Source organism: Triticum urartu, unplaced genomic scaffold, assembly GCF_003073215.2.
Source record: "Triticum urartu cultivar G1812 unplaced genomic scaffold, Tu2.1 TuUngrouped_contig_9154, whole genome shotgun sequence".
NCBI classification, from domain to species: domain Eukaryota; kingdom Viridiplantae; phylum Streptophyta; class Magnoliopsida; order Poales; family Poaceae; genus Triticum; species Triticum urartu.
The window spans coordinates 2315-9727 of record NW_024120171.1 but is presented as its reverse complement, the minus strand read 5'-3'; the positions used below and the strand labels follow the sequence as shown (position 1 = coordinate 9727).

General features: G+C 41.1%; 1 long non-coding RNA gene across 11 annotated transcripts; it reads left to right on the top strand.

Annotated features, from left to right (window-relative positions):
- Positions 1–941: 941 nt before the first annotated feature.
- LOC125532130 lies at positions 942–4190 on the top strand. 11 transcript variants are annotated; one of them, XR_007293763.1, is made up of 5 exons: positions 942–1620; positions 1701–1741; positions 1837–1912; positions 2061–2341; positions 2426–4190. It is a non-coding gene; the product is annotated as an uncharacterized LOC125532130 (long non-coding RNA). The 11 variants fall into 11 exon arrangements; XR_007293759.1 differs by having other exon boundaries at positions 942–1305; positions 1460–1912; XR_007293756.1 differs by having other exon boundaries at positions 942–1361; positions 1460–1912.
- Positions 4191–7413: the final 3223 nt, after the last annotated feature.

Below are 7413 nucleotides of genomic sequence, written 5' to 3'. Positions count from 1 at the left end.
GCCCAACAAAAGGTGATTCATTGTCTCTTCATGCTGATCACAGAGAGGACAAACATCTTGATGAGGAAAACCTCGTCTCGCGAGTTTGTGAGAGGTCCAACATCGATTTTTCAGGGCGAGCCATGCGAAGAAACGACACCGAAGGGGTGCCTTGGATTTCCACGTGAAGTCCGCCGTCGGTGCAACCTCAAGTGCAGCAAACCTGGCCGCATGCGGAGAAACGGCCATCATGCATCTCATATGACGGCGAACAATTCATTGGGTGGACCGTGGCAAGGTTGATCATCATGCATGTCATATGAGGCCTCTAACATGTTCAATATATAGTACCGATTCATAACAGACCCATGCTTTTTTCTCCCGTGGTTTCATTGGGTGGACCGTGGCAAGGTTGACCATCATGCATGTCATATGAGGCCTCTAACACGTCCAATATATAGTACCGATTCATAACAGACCCATGCTTTTTTCTCCCGTGGTAATGCACACAAATGTTTGCTAGTCTTTATCTTTATCTTTACCTAATATTAAAAGGAGGATTGTTTTTCCACTTTTTTTGTCAAAGCATGGTCTCGTACGTCGAGTAAAAAAATTTGTACGTCGTTCCTGAGTTTTTTTCTTTCAAAAACTCCTTCTTGAGTTTTTCTTTTTGGAAAAAATAAAAATAAATACAGGCCCAAACGAGGATCAAACACAGGACCTCCTAGTTCAAGGCAAAGGTGCTCGCCACTTGCCCTAATAGGGTGATGTATTCAAAGATGCGGCGCTACACTTTATCTACTACCATTATAAAAGAAAGAGAAAGGCAAATCCAAACAATTATATCCGTACATCTATAATATCTGATGATCTATAATCCTCACGTGTTTAACCCAAGCCACGCAATTAGCCACTTGATCGAGCCCACCCGTTTGAAAAAAAATAACCCACGGCCGCGCACGCACGCACGCCCCACACAGGACGTTTACCACGCCCTGCACCTCCGCCCAACGAACAAAGTACGACCGGGGCCTCCGCCGCTCCACGCCCCATCCTCCTCCGCCGCCGTCGCCTCCCCGCCCATCCTCGCCACCGTTCCACGCCCCAATCCTCCTCCTCCTCCGCCGCCGCCTCCCCGCCTATCCTCGTCGCCGTTCCATGCCCCCATCCGCCGCCGCCGCCTCTGCCGCCTCCCCGCCCCCCTGTTTCACCGCCTCTCCCGCCTCCCCGCCCATCCTCCACCGCTCCACGCCCTCATCCTCTGCCGCTGCTGGTGGCGAGCTCTGTGCCTCCAACCGTTGGCGACGAACCAGGCCTCCATTCATGGTATGTATCATGGGCACCAACAGATCCACATCTTTGTTACGCGATGAACGCAACCTGTACGTGCATCTCTTTCTTTCTATGATCTTCTATCTGTCTCATAAGAGAGCTGCACTTCTCAAGTCCGAATGACGTTTCCTTGTGGTTGGACGCGTAGATAGTGGATCTGATTCCGTGATGGAGGAGCATAATGGTATTCGGATTTCTGTTCCTCCTGATGGATGAAGTCGGTAGACGGAAGATGCTTCAGTTTTGCAATCTAATAAAATGTTCCGGTTCATCGTTGGTGGGAAACTAAAAACACGCATGCATCAGACTGTAAGTTCTGTAGGTAATTGATTCTTCATGTAATTTTATTGAGAACGGAGGAACCATAACATGGTTCTAAACTGGTGTAGATATGGTATTTGTTGCGTCATATTAGGATAACTTCATGATGGTATGCCCAGAAAGAATTTATCTTAAAATCATGCATCATTCCTTCATTCGTTATTGATCATCTTTAGCAAACCATTTATTATGTTTTTGAAACAGGGAAAAAATATAACAAAATTTTAACAGAAAAGTGGATCTTGTACTGACAGATGAAAGGCTTGTTTCACCTGACGAAGTAAGCTATTTTTGGCCCGTCCCTGTATCCTGACCTAATTCTGTATTTACTTACAAAAATTCTCTAGGAATTATGCAAAATTCTCATGGTTGCTCCTTGTGTTTGCTTTCGGTTGCTAACTTGATATTCGATTACCTCATGACTACAGGCATGCCCTTACATGAGCGAAGATGATTATTTTGGTTTTTTGCAAACCATGCAAGATTTTTGCAGCGGCAGGACTATGACCCCTCGAGATATTTACAAAAATGTGCCTATTAGTTCTTCTGGAACTGTGTGCTAAGTAATTCTTTAGTGATTTCTCTGCGAAAGATTTGAAATAATGGGGTGTCTGATTCATAATTCCTTCTTCGTAGGTGAAGAGATGTATGAGTAACTGTCAAGTTGTTGGAATAGTTTGTGGATAATTATGTCCCTACAGACCTAAAGGTACCTTTTCTCAACAAGGTAACATCATTCAGTTTATTATGAACTCATGTGTGACGTGATGGTCTCTTTGGTTCTCCTTTGTAGGCCTTTCTAAGGGTTAAAGCATATGATAATCACAACTTGGATGGTATCCATATGAAAGAAGGTGCGCAAAAGTTTTCTACCCTCCTGCCTTGAATACAAACAGTTCCCAGGTTCCTTGTTTCAGCATTCACCTATGGTTACCAGATGCAAATATCCATCCTTTTTCTATGAATTACTCCCAAAAATGCAATTTGCAGTCCACAACTTGAGCTATTATTTGTTTATTTTTTACTGCTTGCTTCCTAGCTATTGATCAGTACATGAATATCGTCATGCTATCATTCAACAGCCGGCTCAGTAACATCATATATGTATTCTTTTCTGATCAAGTAACTTCACATATGTACTCATCTCTGATAGATAACATGATTCTGCGGCCGCTTGAAGATAAACAAGCATTTAACTCTTTATTCAGTTAATAAACTATTGTTTGTTTGTTTTTTCTTGCGCAAAGCTCTACACAGGAGGTGCATTGAAAAACTATATGATGATGATCCTGAGCGTGATGATCTGTTGGTGAGTCAGAATAATTCTTACAGATCGAAGTTAGCACCTATCATATGTGGGTTTAAACAAATATGAAATTATGAGAATAGACAAAAACGCTCATTGTTAAAATTATTTGTGTATTTTTAAGTAATATGATTGGTGTCACGGATATAAATTGACTTCTTAGGATGAGTTGAATTGTCGAATTTCACTCCAGGCTTGGGCTTGACAATGATATTTACTTTTATGGGCTTTGTAATGTGCTTTCATTGAATTAATTATGTCAGTAGGGATGCACAATGTGTGTACCTTTCAGGTTTAGCTCAACTCGCTGTTATTGGGGTAGTACAATGAGTCCTCCGAGCTTGCTAAATGTTTTTTTATATAAGTACTGCATGCCTGATTATTCTTATTGCTTATTACTTCAGATTTTGTCTGCTAATTGTCTCAGCAAAAAATATATTAGGTGTTCCCTTTATATTTCATTTTTGTAGCCTCTGTTGTAATCTGCACCCCTACAAGAATGAAATTAGTTCATGTTCTTACATACTTATTTAAATGAGGGGGTTATTATGCATCCAACTTGTGCTTACCATGGGTGAGTCAGAATTCAGGAGGCCTAATCTACTTATCCTGCAAAGTCGAGTCAATGAATCCCGGGAGATGCCACTGCTGCTGGTTGGAACGCGGATGATGGCGTGTGTGCTTGTTGCCGCTGCTTGCATGTGGATGAGTAGTATAGTGCACAGCTGCATCAGCTTGGGACATACTCCCTCCGTCCCAAAATAGATGACCCAACTTTATACTAAAGTTAGTACAAAGTTGAATCATCTATTTTGGAATGGAGGGAGTATGTGCTTTGATACATTACTTTTTTCACTATGGGATTTAATATGTTTGAGGCTACTATAGTATATGTGAAATATACACTTATTTTTACTTCTTTTCTTGCCATCTAATATGTTTGGCATTTCTTCTTTCAGATTTACATCTCCTCTTTGTGCAGGAGGTACAAGGTCTCACCACATGTTGAAGGCTGCTTTCAGTAATTCTATTTTCATTTTCATTTTGATTTTTGTGAGTGTATTTTTCTGCCTTACAAGGACCTGAGGTGATTCGTGGGTTGTAGGGGGCATGGGGAGCTTCACGATTATGTATTTTTTCTATATAATTAATATATCATTGTTGTGGTTACTTTTATTGTTTGATTACACAAAGTCATGGTAACACTATATCTATAGATTGTGATACATGGAGATGCATTTTGCAAGGTTAATGTGTACCCTATTTATTGATACTTTGACGGTTTCTAATTAAGTGGTTTACATTGAAGGTGCATAGCATCAACGAAGATATGATTAAGCTTAAGAAATTAGGAGAAATAATGGTTATATATGAAAGTTAAATACGCATGGTTTGTTGCTTCCATACAGGATGGTGTTATGATAATAGATCAAATATGCTCAATGTCTAACTTACTTTCACATTTTGTTGTATATGGATCCAGAGCCGATGACCAAGATGTTGTCTATGTGTGTGTTACTTAAGTGTCATGCTGTGGGACAAAATCGGCAAGGTACTTTGTATGTGATGTGTTCTTTGCTAAGTCTGTATGGTTGAGAAGTCCATTGAGATATGGTCCGCATATGGAGCAAGAATTATCTGCAAAAGCTATATTTAGTTCAAATTAAGATGGGGCGTGCTATGCGGCCCTCTGGCTCGGCCAGCTCGCGGGCTGTCAGATCTGGCGTATGAGCGCCCTCCATCATTGCAACATAGGTCTTGTTGCAGAAAATTTCTGTAGCAAGAATTTTTTGCAACTTGGGTTTTGTGTTGTTGCATAACTTTTTTGCAACTCAGGTTTTTGTTGCAGATTTTTTTATCACAGGTTTGGTTGCAAACATAATAATTCATCTTCACCTTTTTGCAACATAGCTAATGTTATGGGAGAAACTTCTGCAACATTGGTGATGTCGCAAAAGTTGCCAAAGAAAAACATCAGGGGGCGCGTCACGTGGGACACGTGTTGTGCGAGCGAGGCGGCGAACTGGAGCCACAAAATCAGTCGGTCGAGGGGAATCGTTTCCCAATTAAGATTCAAACTAAAGCATGATGACTCAGGAAATCTTTATACGATTATACGTGCGTTGCACGTGTATGTTTACTAGTATGTACAAAGGATATTTCTGATGTTTCTTTTTGTGGAGGCCCGAGGGAGGATTGAACACGGGGACTTTAGAGTTTGGTGACAAAATTAGCGTTGGGCCATAAATATACACTAAACATTTTTTAGTATACGGTGAATATTTTTTTAAATGTAATTTTTTAACTAGAAACAAAATTCCGAAGCGTTTCAAAAGAAGTGAATTTAAAAATACACACTGAAGTTTTTTTAGTATATGGTGCACATTTTTTAAATACACATTGAACATTTTTTAATATACCATGATTTTTTAAATGCACGCTGAACAAATTTCCTATACACGATGAACTTTTCTTATATACGGTGAAGAGTTTTCAAATGTATGGTGAACCTTTTTTTCTATATACGGTGAATTTCTTTTATTACATGATTTTTTTTAAGAACATGAATAATTTTTGGAATTACGAACTTCCATTTTAAAAATATACGAACATTTTCTAAAAATTGGAACAAAATTTGAAATTCTGAATGAAATGTTCAAAAAAGTCGGCCGACTAAACGCTGCCTTCAACGAAGCGGCAACATTTTGACGCTCACAAGGGTCAAATAGAATCAGCGGCTTTCGTACACTGAGTCACAATTTGTGTACGTCATTCCTTTTGTGAAGAAGCCTTGCCGAACACTCTTCTCTCATGGACCTGGGCCTACTTGAGTTTCATTTTTTTGGAAAATCAGCAAAAAAAATATGTGCATTAGTGAGATTCAAACCAGCCACATGAGGTGCAAATCCCACCGCATTAATCAACTATGCCAGCCGACTCTCATGGAATAAAATGAGTTATATCATATTTATACACTACAACATATGACATTTATTTTCGTCCCAACCCCAAACCATTCGCACCCACACTTGCGCTTGCAATACTACATTTTTTTGTTATTTTCTTCAAGTAATTGTCGGCTCAATTCAGATTGCAACCTGAAAGTACTAAGAGATCTAACTATAGCTTCACCAATCAACCATTACTAATGGATTGAAACAACAATGTTGGCCCCACATATCCAAATTAAGACAAGAGCACACACAAGTTGATAGTGTGCCTATTCATTTACTAAACCTTATGCACTCTAAGTTCATATATATTTTAGAGGCGGAGCCAGAAGAGAGAATTAGGCAACTACTGATTTGGCAGAGCCAATCAGGGCAAGCAGGTGTGGTTTCCACGCAACTAGCAAACGATAGATCTTGTTGTGGCAGTGGGCTGATGCAGCGAAGCGACACATGTTATGGGAGTGGGCGCATCCCCTAGAATCGTCAATTGATATTAGTTGCTTGTAGCTGTAGGCGAGTCGCCTTGGCGGCAACCGACTGGCATGCTACCGAGTTAGCGCTCCATGTGGTAGGAGATAAGTGTCCAACATTGTCGTTAGCCGCACATTATCATGCTCATGTTCTGAACTAGCATCCTAAAGAACCCTACCACGGAGCAACCGACAGTTTTTTATATTAGTGACCTGGACCATAACCCAGTTCCTCGATCTAGACAATCTTCGTACAGGGTCACATATATTTGCTGCATAACAAAGCACGAGGGTTGTGCAGGAGACATTGTATGGAGCATGTGCCCGAGGGACACAGAGGGCAGCCCTCAACCCTAGCTCAAGAGATTAGTTTAAACATTCCCTTGCACTGGCGCAGTTTAATCCCTTGGGCTGATGCGGTCCAATGGCAGGTGTGTCATGTGATGGTCAAGCTCATTGCGTTCGCGTTGACCACGTCTAAATACATCATGATCAGGAGGACACCGGAGTCACCATCAGTGAGGGCGGAAATTAGGAAAAGCGGTGATAGATAGATGCCGTGTTAAAAACTTGAAATAGAGGATATGAACTTGCATGACGCATGAGGTGGAATCTTTCAATCATGTTTATTAGGCTAGATGTGTGTTATATTATTATTTTTCTTCTGTTGTAACGCACAGATATTTGTGCTAGTCATATACAAAGCCCAGCGCATGACAATCGAGCGGAAGATCTCTACATCAGAAACTAGCTCTGATCGATAAAGAAGCTACTCAACTAGCTGTGTTTGCCCTGGCAAATGAGCAATCATTGACCTTTCCATTCGTACGACCGGCTAGTTGGTCACATCACGGGATCAATCACCTGCCAGACAGAATGAGAAGTCACAGGCGTGCGCGATAGTGTGACAGCGAGACCTTCGATTTTGAGGCAGAAAACAAGATACTCTCCGAGATTGGGATATTGGTCCCCATCATGTTCGATCTGCATGCCCTGCAAAACGATCTTCGTGACTGTCCTGCAGAAAACGCACAAAAACAGTACTGTCGGTACA